Source organism: Schistocerca serialis, chromosome 7 (assembly GCF_023864345.2).
Source record: "Schistocerca serialis cubense isolate TAMUIC-IGC-003099 chromosome 7, iqSchSeri2.2, whole genome shotgun sequence".
In the NCBI taxonomy this organism is placed as follows: domain Eukaryota; kingdom Metazoa; phylum Arthropoda; class Insecta; order Orthoptera; family Acrididae; genus Schistocerca; species Schistocerca serialis.
The window spans coordinates 549,430,319-549,442,657 of NC_064644.1; the positions used below are offsets into that span (position 1 = coordinate 549,430,319).

At 39.3% G+C, this 12,339-nt stretch overlaps 1 protein-coding gene across 1 annotated transcript in view; it reads right to left on the reverse strand.

Annotated features, from left to right (window-relative positions):
* The window catches only part of LOC126412412 (nuclear exosome regulator NRDE2), a 160,695-nt gene that overhangs the window by 109,520 nt on the left and 38,836 nt on the right, over positions 1-12,339 (reverse strand). The gene's annotated exons all lie outside the window — the stretch shown is intronic.

A 12,339-nucleotide genomic window follows, 5' to 3' on the forward strand; every position in this document is an offset into this window, starting at 1 on the left:
CTTCATTGATTTGACTACCACACCTAGTTTTGAGCAGGAAAATAATTAACAGTGACATATTGCCAGAATTATGAATCCTTTATTGGAGGAAACTTAAAGAAAAATACAGTTCAAGGTTTACACAGTCTTTCTATTGCAAAAAAAACACCTCAAACTGCATAGGTTCACAAACAAAAAGGCATTGATACATATTTTTCACCCAACGGTAACAATATGTAATAAGTACCCAAAAGAAAATTGCATCAGCTCTTACACGATAATTTGGGTGATCACGTGCCACGGTTATTGAATATGAACAATAGTAACACAAACAACAGAAAGAGAAATTACTAGATCAGTTTATCCAATGAAGGAAAAGTAACCTGGCAAAAAATGTGGAAACACGAAAAATATGTACACCTAATGAAATAATCAGAATAGCTGACATATAAATGAATATAACATCCAAAAAACATATAACAAATTAATCAAAGGTGCCACTGACTAAAGAATATGGCTACATATCACAAATGGCCTCTTGACTATAAATGTTGCACTGAGGAATTGTATGAAATCAATTCTGAAGAAACAACACTCTGCCAGAAAGTAACTCATCCCCATAATGTGAATTCCTTCAGTCTTCATGAGCATTGCCAATGGCACGTATTGCACGCAGTCTTGTGATGTTTCCCATCACACGTTACACAGTTGCTTTTTGTCATACTTCTCAGCTTATAGCTGGAATCTCTACAGATGTGGCATTCTTTAGGCTGAGAGGGATGGGTGATGGACACGGCTCCATGACCTGCATTGAAAATTGATGGGCAAACGGTTGAGTTCCTCTTTCTTTTGTTTCAGACACTGTTCAAAGAGGTTTGTAACTTCAACATGTTTTCTGTTCTCTGCATCATGTGCTGATGTTGCCCTACAATATATTTTCTTTCAATGGGCCATTCCTTTGACAAAGCACCTGCAATGGAGAACATGAAAACCAGGCGAGACAGATTCTGTTCATCGCTTCTACACTATGGGCTCTGTACAAACTGTGCATATAAATAATTTAGGTGTTTATTGAGGCAATATTTACCATATTGTAAAACTAACAGACTGGCCACCGCTTGGTTTTTCTTATGGCATTTGCAGCGTGGCACATCTGGTCAAACGTATCAACGCCAGAATTTATTTCATTGTACTGGAGAATATTCTGCAGTTTATGGTTGTCTGGATGGATGCAGGTCATCGTAATGAGCGGATTAAAGGATGCAAACGAGGTTGTTCTGTTTTGGCTTGTAGGAAACTGCCGTCAGATTGTCATCATAAATGAAGAAGGCCTGTAGGCCGGTTTTCAAAATTTATATCAACGAATTCAGCTGGAAGTTCCCCCTTGTTCAACCAAATTGTCTCCAGGGCAGTGAGCTTGTAGTCAGACTTAAGCTTCTTTGAAAGCGGAATGGACATGCAGCAATTGTCCAAGGTTATATTTCAATTTGAGCCTTCAACAGATTGAAAGAGTTTTTCTACAAAAAAAATATCTGCCACTGGTATTCCAGTCAGGGTCATACCCTTCCCCAAAAGTGGCACTGTGTGTACCACGAATTTTGTCCCACTGTCACACATCATTACAATTTTCATTCCATATCTGCCAGGTTTGTTGGGAATTTATATCTTGAATGTGAACTGGCTACGGAATCCAACTAGTTGTTCATCAATAATGACATAGGCGCCATGTTCTCTAGCATCATCTCCCAAACCTTCCTCACTGCAGATAGCTTATCATTGGGGTCCCGTGATGTTCTGAAGTCAAATCGAAGACAGCTTATGATAAAACTGAATAGAGCCCTGGAAGTTGTAGCCAAAACCTGGGCACCACATCTGCTCTCATTGAAACAAATGCACGTTGGGATATGATTCACCTTCAGGGCAGGCCAGAAAAGCTTTCAGCTCGCTTTAGCTGGTGACCAACGTTCAATTTATGGGTTTATACTATGTGTGTTGCTCAGCAATTTCAGCATTCATGCAAAGTAGCATTTCATTGAGAATGTCATCTGAGAAAAATAACTCAAAACATTTTCGAATATCACACCTATACCCAGTGGAAGCAGTCAGTCTTCGACGAATATGAACTATATTTATTGCTGGTGTTTTACCAATGGTTTCATGCAAACTTTTGTTTTCCAGGCCATTCCTGTCTTAGACATTAGCTCACCTTTAGATGGCACCAGGATACATAGGAAGTCATCTACAGAGGACGACATTGTGACAGCCATCTGGTAAGCTGCTGAGGAACTCCTCTTCCTTGAACCAGTCTTGTTATTTATGTTCTGCACATTTTTCAGGCCAGTATTTTTGGAGTGAATAGCTGATTGCTTTGCCTTCTTGTTTTTCACAACAAGTGCTTCCTTCTCAATTTGGCCCACCATTGCATTGAGTTTTTCTTCATCCCAATCTGATACAACATAGTTGATAGTGTCATTGGAAACAACGTCTTCTTTTTCGACATTCATCAGAATCATCATGTCAAGATCTGATTCCATTGCATCCATAGCTCTCAGTTTTGGGTAATTTGTCAGAATCTAAAAAGAAAATGAAAGTTATGGAATAGGCACCACAACTCACTTGAAATCAAAACATAATTTTTAACAAACATCCAGTCAGACACCTATAGCAAGTTGGTCTCTAATTACTAAACGTTTGTTGCATTGACGAGTCCATCCCCCCCCCCCTCCCCCGCTATATTAAACATTAGTCATTTTGATGCATCAACACTGAAGTGCACACCTATACCTTCATCGATTTGATGTTGTAACTTTGTGACCAAGTAGGGTTTACCTGATCGAAGAGCAGCATAGGTCACTTCCACCAGTGGAATCACAGAGCCAACTAGATCCACCAGGCACCGCTGCGAGGACAGCGTGCCCCTCCCTCCCACAACAAGAGAAAGGATTATTGAAGGGGAATATGTTTGTCGAATCAACTACTACCAATAGTATTCTAAGGTTAAGATAACACTGGTTTGTGTACCTAAGCAGTATTAGACAGTTCTGTACTGTCGCGGAATAGTAAAGAGTTGGAAACGTGGAATATTGTCAAAGTTTCATTGTCTATGTCGAGAGCCAGAGGCAGTAAGTTAGCCAAGAGCTAAGAGGATTCCACATATATCGGAATGTGTCGTCACGCAAGGGCAATGGCCTGGTTACACACAACAGGCGAGAGAGAATTGCTTAGCACGCGGGTTTGTGTTAGACGAAGACTTTCGTAGAGTGCAAGACAGAGGTATAGCGTCAGCTGTACTGCATTTCACAACTTCGCTTAAGTCTGCCACAGCAACACGTAACTCTGTCGCAAGAACACCTAAGGGCCGAGTACGACAGATGAATCAGCAGTATAAGTGAAACGAATGCGGTCATTACAAACGAGCATGACGTCAGGACGTCGCTCGTGCTTCCTTTAAATATGCCAGCTTGGATAGCAACAAAGCACTCGCACTCGCAGTTAGACTTGCAGTTAGATGTGTACTGGGTCGCTGCGTAGCACTCAGCTCAGTGATCGACATGTTAATCTTTATTAAGAAGATGTTGCAGTAAGGGCGGCCCATCCAGCAGCAGACATGAGGGGACAGTACCAGCTCTGGTCCTCTCTGCTGCCGCTGTCAATCATCAACCCAGGATTAGCAGACATTGCGGCAGACTCGCTCGCCGCCAATGCTGACCACATCAGTGAGCCGTCGTCGAGATCGTACGGGGCCTAGGCCCTGTGCATCCGCCGTCACAACCGGGTGAGCCGACGACGCTGGGGGACTGCAGCCCGTTCCGCCCGTCCACCGCGGACGAGCCACCAGGAGGAGCAGGGAAGAAGACGGAGTGGGATAGAGTACACTCCGCACTACGAGAACGCTTCTCGTGCCGACAGCACCAGGACTCCAACCCAGAGCCTTCACGCGCACCAGCTTGCTGTCCGCAGCTGAGCTGCCGCTCAGCCGGGCGCCGCCAGCCACGCGCGGCTGAAGTAAGGACATTCTTCCGCGACGTCACAGCACGCGGCGCTGCGCTAGCAAGACTGCGCAGTCCGGATCTGGTGTCATCACTACGAGTCAGAGAGGACTCGGGGAAGGTCGTTGATATCACCAAGCCACATTGTACTCGGCAGGAATAAAGATGTTATGAGTTAATAAAGTTTCTTTGGCGTTTCTGACGCTTCTACAGCCATTTCCTAGCATCCTGACAACTGGAGAGGTCACCGCTCGGCCATCCAGTCCACCGTAGGCGACTGGGACCACCAGGACTGCCTACAGTTCTCTTCACAGATGAGTCTCCATTTTCTGTAGACACTACAAAGGTTGTTCAAAAAATAAGGCAACTTTTCAAATTGCATGGGCAACATACATTGAATTATCGATGTTTTTTGTTATGTTGGTGCACCGAACATACGTTCACAGTTTCAAGTGCAGAGCATACTTCATTTGTTTTTGACAGATAGAAAGGTTAGACGTGTTTTTTCATGTGTTCAGCGAGTTTCGATTATTATAAAAAATGTAGCAAAGAATTTGAATCAAATTTTGTGCAAAAAATGGAATCAAGTGCTCTAAAACACTTGAAATGTTGACAGTGGCATACAGTGAGTCTGCTCTAAGTAAAAAAATGTTTACAAGTGGTACAAGCTCTTCCAAGATGGTGGAGAAGATGCCAACAATGAACCTCACTCTGAATGCCCCAACACATCAACAACAGATGATACCATCAAAGCTGTGAAGCAAGTTGTTTTGTAAAATCATCAAATTACAGTAAGAGAAGTTTCTGAGGATGTTGGCATTTCGGTTGGCTTGTGTCATGCAATTTTTTCATATGTTTTGAGCATGAGATGTGTGTCAGTGAAGTTTGTTCCAAAACTTTTCTATTTTGATCACATGAACTGTTACACGAGCACTGCTCAGGAGCTCTTGAATGACAGCAATGATGAACCTGATTTGGTCAAAAGGGTCATACCTGGTGATGAAACATGGGTTTATGGTTATGACACTGAAAACAAAGCCCAATCATCCCAATGGATGCATCCTGGAGAGCCAAGACCAAAAAAAGCACACTAAGTTCAATCAAACGTCAAAGTTCTGCTCACTTTTCTTATTTATTTTTTATTTTTTATTATTATTACTGTGGTGTAGTGCAACATGAATTTTTGCCTCTAGGTCGTACTATCAATAAGGAGTAGTATTACCTTGATGTTAAGTGCAGTTTTTGAGAAGAAATATGCAAAAAACATCCGGAACTGCGGAAATGCAATTCATGGCTTCTGCATCATGACAATGCACTCGCTCATTCATCGTTGCTTGTGAGAGATTTTTTGTCAAAAACAACACGACAATCATGCCTTAGCCACCATATTCACTGGATTTGCCCCCTGTGACTTATTCCTGTTCCCAAAACTGAAAGACCTATGAAAGGACAAAGATGATTAATCATTATTGGACACAAGTTCTTTGGTAATACATTGAATTACCATCTTGGATGTGTTGTGTACAACATCGTGAACAATGGCAAGGAAAAGTGAGCAACAGAATGACGCGGCACCTGTTGTCAAAGAAAAGCAGAACAGGAGCAGAAACGATTAGCAAAAAGATTCATTACAAATGATGTAACAAGAAATGAAGTCCAGCTATCACAGCGCCCACAAAGAAAAGTTTCTCTATACCAATGCACGAATAATGAAGATGGAGTGGCAACCACACGGCATCTGTGTAGCATTACACTGCAAAGTGGCTCTGAGTGCGAGTGGGCTGAGCCACTACCACAGGCCATCCCACATTGTGGCAGCAGAAGTTGCTCAAAGTATTGAGCCTCTAGAGGCATGGGGTCAGTGGGTGTGCTCCGTTGGGTCTGACGGATCCCACAAGATCACTATCGGCAGCTCAGGAAAACTTGTAGTACCACTGCTATGATGACTGTGGCGTGGTATCAATATGCGATACCATAGGACAATTTGTGCACAAAAGGAGAACAAAGCATTTCTGCCAATGACAAAACCCACTAACAAAGAATATAGTTGGCCAACAATTAGAGGAGCAAAATGTCCAAGGCACAAGTGTCATCTTAATCCTATCTAGCACAGCTATGAACCATGGACTGTGTCATGGTCGGATGGCTTCTATGCCTCAAAGATACAGATAGCTGTGTCGTAGGTACATCCACAATGAAGGGGTGTCTACAAAGAGGCCAGACTAACTTATGGTTTCCAAAGAGGAGCAGCAGCCTTATCAGGGATAACAGTCTGGCCTTATAACAGTAGCCAATATGACCTCGCTATTATGGTGCTGCAAACAACTGAAAGCAAGGGTAAATTATAGCCATTACATTTTACAAGGATATGGAACCCTTTGGCATTCTCTAGGGCAAAATATTTCAGAAGTAAAATAGTCCAACACTTAAATCTCCAGGCAAGCCCTTCAAGGAGGTCGTCACCTGGAAAAACAAATCTGGTGTGTTACATGTTAGAGCATGGAATGTTAAGATCCTTTAATCTGTTAGGTAGGTCAAAGAATTTAAAAAGGACAACAGATAGTTTGAATTACTGAATAATTATAGTGGGAATTACTGAAAGGCAGTGGCAAGAAGTACAGGACTGCTTGCCAGATCAGTACAGTTTTATCAACACAAAATTAAATGGGAATAATGCAGGAGTAAGTCTACTAATGAATAAAAATACAGCGTGTCCAGAATAAACACATAACAATATAAAATGTAATAACTTGACAAGTAACTGAGATATTTACTGATGATACATTTCTACAAGTATGGGAACTCAAAAAAGGTTTTTTTTTACACACATAATATATCTCGATACACCCACAAATAATCAGTGGTGCAACAGACATCTAATCTACATTCCACTTCTCTCTATGTGTGTTATAGCACTGCTGGCATAAAATTTCCAATAGGTTATAATGGAACTGCTAAACACACCTCTTTTCACAAAATATTGCAGATTACGACACTACACAGGTGAAAGTAATGACCCTCATGATACACTGTTAATATAACACTTATCATTTCTTATTATCACTCAAAGTGATAAAATTGTAATTATGATTCAAAATATAGTTATTATTTGTAAAGATTGGTGTATACACATATCTCTGTCCTGTGCCTTTATGTATTGCTGTGCTTGTTGCTTTGTATCTGTAGCAAGCAGTTGTGAATCAGTTGTAGCTGTGTGATGACACAGTTGGTTGGCTTCTGGAATCTAGCATTATACAATTAAGATGAATGACATGGTTGCATGTTGAACTGTATTGAATATTGGCTTATATAAATGTTTTCTTCGAATTATGCAAAGTACTTTGATTACTGTGAAGTGAATGAATCAACACACATTAAAAATTTAAATGAAATTTCAATTCTTGATTCCTTCTTACATTTCATTGTACAAATATAAAAGCAATAACCCATCCCTCTTGTAGGAAGTAGAATCATGAAGCTAGACAACCTGCCAAAGAAGAATTGTACATCAACAAGAACAATAGTTAAGTAATGTATATTGTTTTTAACAGTCACTTGCTCATTTTGTATTACTACACAAACTGTTGTATTATTATTAAGAGCCTCATCATCATCATCATCATGATCATCATCATCATAACTCATCGTGCTCATTGCTGAGCATCATGACGCCATGAACCAAGCACTTCCATCCCGGATGGTTGCCAGCTTCTCCTAGTGTCTGCTGAAGAAGAAGATCAGAGATCATCTTGATTTGATCTAGCCATCTGCTCGCTGCTCTTTGTCTTGGTCTCATGCCCTCAATCTTTCCTTGTAAGATTATTTTCTCTAGATTTTCTCCTCTCTTCTCACATTATGGCCAAAGAACTGGAAAATTTTTTTTGGTGACTCGAGAAGAAAGGCATCTGGAGGTATCAAGTTGTTCAATAATGGACTCATTTGTTGTTCTTTCAGTCCATTTTATGTGCAGCATCCTATGCCAGCACCAAAGCTAAAACACATCAATGCGCTGTTTGTCTCTGGCCTTGAGTGTCCATGTTTCGCACTCATAAAAGAAGACAGAAAACACGAGTGTTTCAACTAGCCGGATCTTTGTGCTATTTGTTATTGCTACATTCTACCAGATCTTGGTGAGCTTCTTCAGAGCAACTCGCCCTAGCGTGATCTGTCTTCTTATCTCATCTTCACAACTTCCCGTGCTACAGATGGTTGACCCAAGATAGATGAAGGAATGCACGACTTCCAGTTCCTTTAATCAACCTGTGACCTGGATCTGTTGTCCTCGATCAATTATCATGAGTTTGGACTTGCTGAGGTTGATGTCTAATCCACATGCTAGACTAATGTCCTTTATACTTGTTAGTATCTCAGCAAGTTCATCTTCCCTGTTGGCTAAATCACAGTGTCATCAGCAAAATGAAGATTGTTGATAGTTCTCCCACCGATTGAGATGCCTTCGGTCCAACCTTCAAGAGCTTTCCTAATGACATGTTCTGCAGAGAAGTTGTATAGTTGTGGAGATAGGACACAACCCTGTCTCACACCTTTTGATACTATGAAGGAATCAGACATGCCAGCATTTGTCTTTATAACTGCAAAGTAATTATTGTATAGACTTCTGATCAATGCTAATTAAGTGCCTATATTTGCTATATTAGTTGGTTTTTGTATTGTTGATGCCAACAGATCGAGGAGGCATGTTAAAACCTGTGGGCTCCGTACTGGATGAAATGTTATGTACAACAATGAAAACAATCAGTTTTTGACAGTATAATGGGATGAATAGATGACAAATCTACTCATCAAGTGGTGGCAGAAAACACACATAAAAGAAGGTTGTAATTAGGCAAGTTTTCGGAGCCAGTGGCTCCTTCTTCAGGCAGAAAGCTTGAAGGGGTAGGAAGAGCGATGAAGGAAAACGACAGGAGAGGTCTAGGAAAAGAGATAGATTTCAAAAAAGACATCGAGAACCATGAGTCAGGGGAGACTTACCGGACGGGATGAGAAGAAAAGACTCCTCATCCTGTCCAGTAAGTCTCTCCTGACCTGCAGTTCTGGTAACTTTTCCTAAACCTATCCCATTTCCTACACCTCTCCAGTCCTTTTCCTTCACCCCTCCTCCTTCCCCTTCAACCCTTCTGCCTGAAGGAGGAGCCACTGGCTTCAAACACTTGCCTAATTATAACATTCTTTTATGTGTGTGTCCTGCCACCTCTTGGTGAGTAGAAATGTTACGCATGTTGCAGGAAAACAGAAATATTACTAATTGTTGACTAATGCAAAAAGAAAATTGCTTTCCAAACAAAGGATATGCAATAAAATAATGGACAAAAATACAGTGAACAATATCACCAATTTTCAACTTGGTCAACGACGGAGTGGAGTTTAAGTAAAAAATTGATTATTTTCTTTATTTTGGTTTGGTTTGCATGTGATGGCTAATAATCAAAAATGACCCTTTTTGAGCCAAAGTTAGAATCAGGACAGGTGGGGGACAGTGAGGAAATGTTGGACAGGGGAGATGTAAAAATTAAAAAAGGAAATCATTCATTTGAAGCATCATAACTAAGAAAGATAGATAATATGTTCAAAAATAAAGAGAAAGTGTCAGATTCAGTAGATATGAGAATGTTAGGATTGCAAAATATGTTGACAAATATGGGTCAGTTTATGGAGAACTCTCAAATCCAAAATGGAAAAACTTTAAAAACAATAGGACAGTCAGTTGAACAAACTAACTCGATTAAGGATTCTCAAATCTGGGACAGGACATAAAAATGTTGCAAAAGTTTCAGGACCAAACTACACAACACCTCTTGAATTTATATCAGGAAATAAAAATATTACATAGTGAAGTACATCACCTCTCAAGTAAAATTAATAACGTAGAACAAAAATGTTGTTGCAGATGCTATGTCAAGAATGCCATTAGGAGGAATTAATGAGACCTCCGATCAGGACAAGGTAAAAGAATTTAAGATCAGATATATGAAAGCCGTACATGATGAAAAAATTGTTAGGTCTATATACAACAAAATTAGGAGAAGTCAAAATCATGATCCCAACTGGTGGCTAGTAAAAAGTTGTTTAGGTAAAAAAAAATATGAGAAATTAGACAAATATTAAAACATATTCAAAGGAATATGGTTTAGAAGAACTTATGCAGATTCTGAAAACTGGAAATTATGTTGGCCAGAAGAGGAAGCAGAGAGACTAATTAGATACACACATTCAAGCTACGGTCATTCTGGAATCCACAAATATCTGCAAAATACAGGAAAATGTTTATTTTTACAATATTGTTAAGAGGTAAGAAAAGAACTATCAACCTGTGGTACGTGTCAGTGAGTTAAGGTAAGTAACGGGACATATCAAGGAGAAATTGTTCCTGGGAAACCTTCGGACTTAGTGCCTGTAGATTTCTGTGGAGCTTTACTAAAAAGTAAAGGTGGACATTTATATTTTTGTCATGCTTGATGTTTTTACCAAGGAAAGCTGCGAGCAAAGAAATCATTTCAAATGCTGAAAAATATTACTTCAAGAATGTATGGAAACCAAAAGTTATTTTACCAGGTAATAGTTCACAGTTTTTGTCAAAGAACTGGAAGTCTTTTATAGAAAGATGAGCAATTAAACATGTTTTAATATCAGTTTACAATCCATTGTCAAATCCAGCAGAGAACAACACAGTTCTATGTGATTTTCACCTTTTGAGATGTTTCGCACAGACCAGTAAATATACTTTCTGAATTACTTGAGTATTCACCATGTACAGGTATGTCTGCATAGGAACACGAGAAAAGTGTCAAAGAAACTATGAGAAAACAGGGAAAAACATGAAAGATGGTAAAGTAAAAACAACAAACTTTATGAACAATGGAAAATCCAGGATGGAATAATGACAATATTATCCTTTTCATAAAACTGTCAACATTTAAATTTAGGGATTATGTACTAGTCAAATCACATGAAAAGTCTAAAATGTTAAACATGTTAACTGATGATCTAAATAAGATTTTTAACATGGGCTTCGTCAACAATAGACACTTATGCGCGCGCGCGCGCGTGCGCACACACACACACACACACACACACACACACACACACACACACACACACACACACACACACACAGTTGCCTGAGAACGCACGTGTGTGTGTGTGTGTGTGTGTGTGTGTGTGTGTGTGTGTGTGTGTGTGTGTGTGTGTCTATTATTGACAAAGGCTAATGGCCCCAAAGTTTCAATTGTGAAAGTTTTTTTTTGTTATGCCTATCTGCAACTCAGTATCTCCACTACACGGTGAGTAGCAACTTCCCTTCTCATAATACTGTTACATTGCATCCTTGATTTTCCATTGTTTGAAGGTAAAAGAAAAAAGTTTCTCACTGGAAAAAGAATTGAACGTTTTTCTTGTACCAATCAAACTGAAAAATTCATTTCAAAGTCATCAGATTTATGTACCTGTATGTAATTACTATTACTGTTGCCATTACTTTGTTTGCAATATGTCAACTATGTATTATGATGATGAAAAATGAGTCTCCAAAGGAATGAACATCCATTCATACATGATGAGCCTGGTGAGCACAGAGCCTCAAGCTCTTGTAGGACATTTTCCTCCTCGTTTTCTGTGTTACATCCCCTTTCTCTACCGTTAAATCTATTAACATTATCTCTTTTTATTTTTATTCTCTCTCTTCTAATTGAATGAACAAAAACTATGATGTAAACATTTATCCTGTAAATTATCTTATAATCTGCTGGTCTTTGTTAGTAATTTAATTATGTGTACAATACATTGCACACTACAGGAATTTTCATTACAGTCTCAGAATAAGTTGCCAAGTATGTGTGAATACACATACTAATCTTCAGTTTTACCTTTTCTGGTATTCAGAGTTAAATTTTGCACAAATTTTCAATGATAAAATTTTTATGCTGTTGTTAGAGGCACAATCACATTTTAACAATATGTCTTTGTACGTATTTAAATGATGATATTACAACTATATTCTTTTGAATTGTATTTTATGCACTATACTAATATGTATATTGTTGTTGACTCTGATCTGTTCTTTTTGTCAGTGTGTTTTGCTTTGAGAAAAGGTTTATGTTTGAGTACTACTTCCAGTAATTAAATCAATCCCATGTATTTGCAACTGATACCCATTTACCTATGCAAAGCTGGTAATTGTCACCAGAAACTAATTATTGATGTTTTTCATAGCTGACATCACACTCATGTTAAGGACATTCTGCTACACCAAGCAGTGAAAAGCATTCCCAATGATATAAAAGAAAATTTTACCAAAGCAAGTTGTGAAAAAGAACTGATGCATTCAAAGTAAGATGATGATGTAATACCTTGG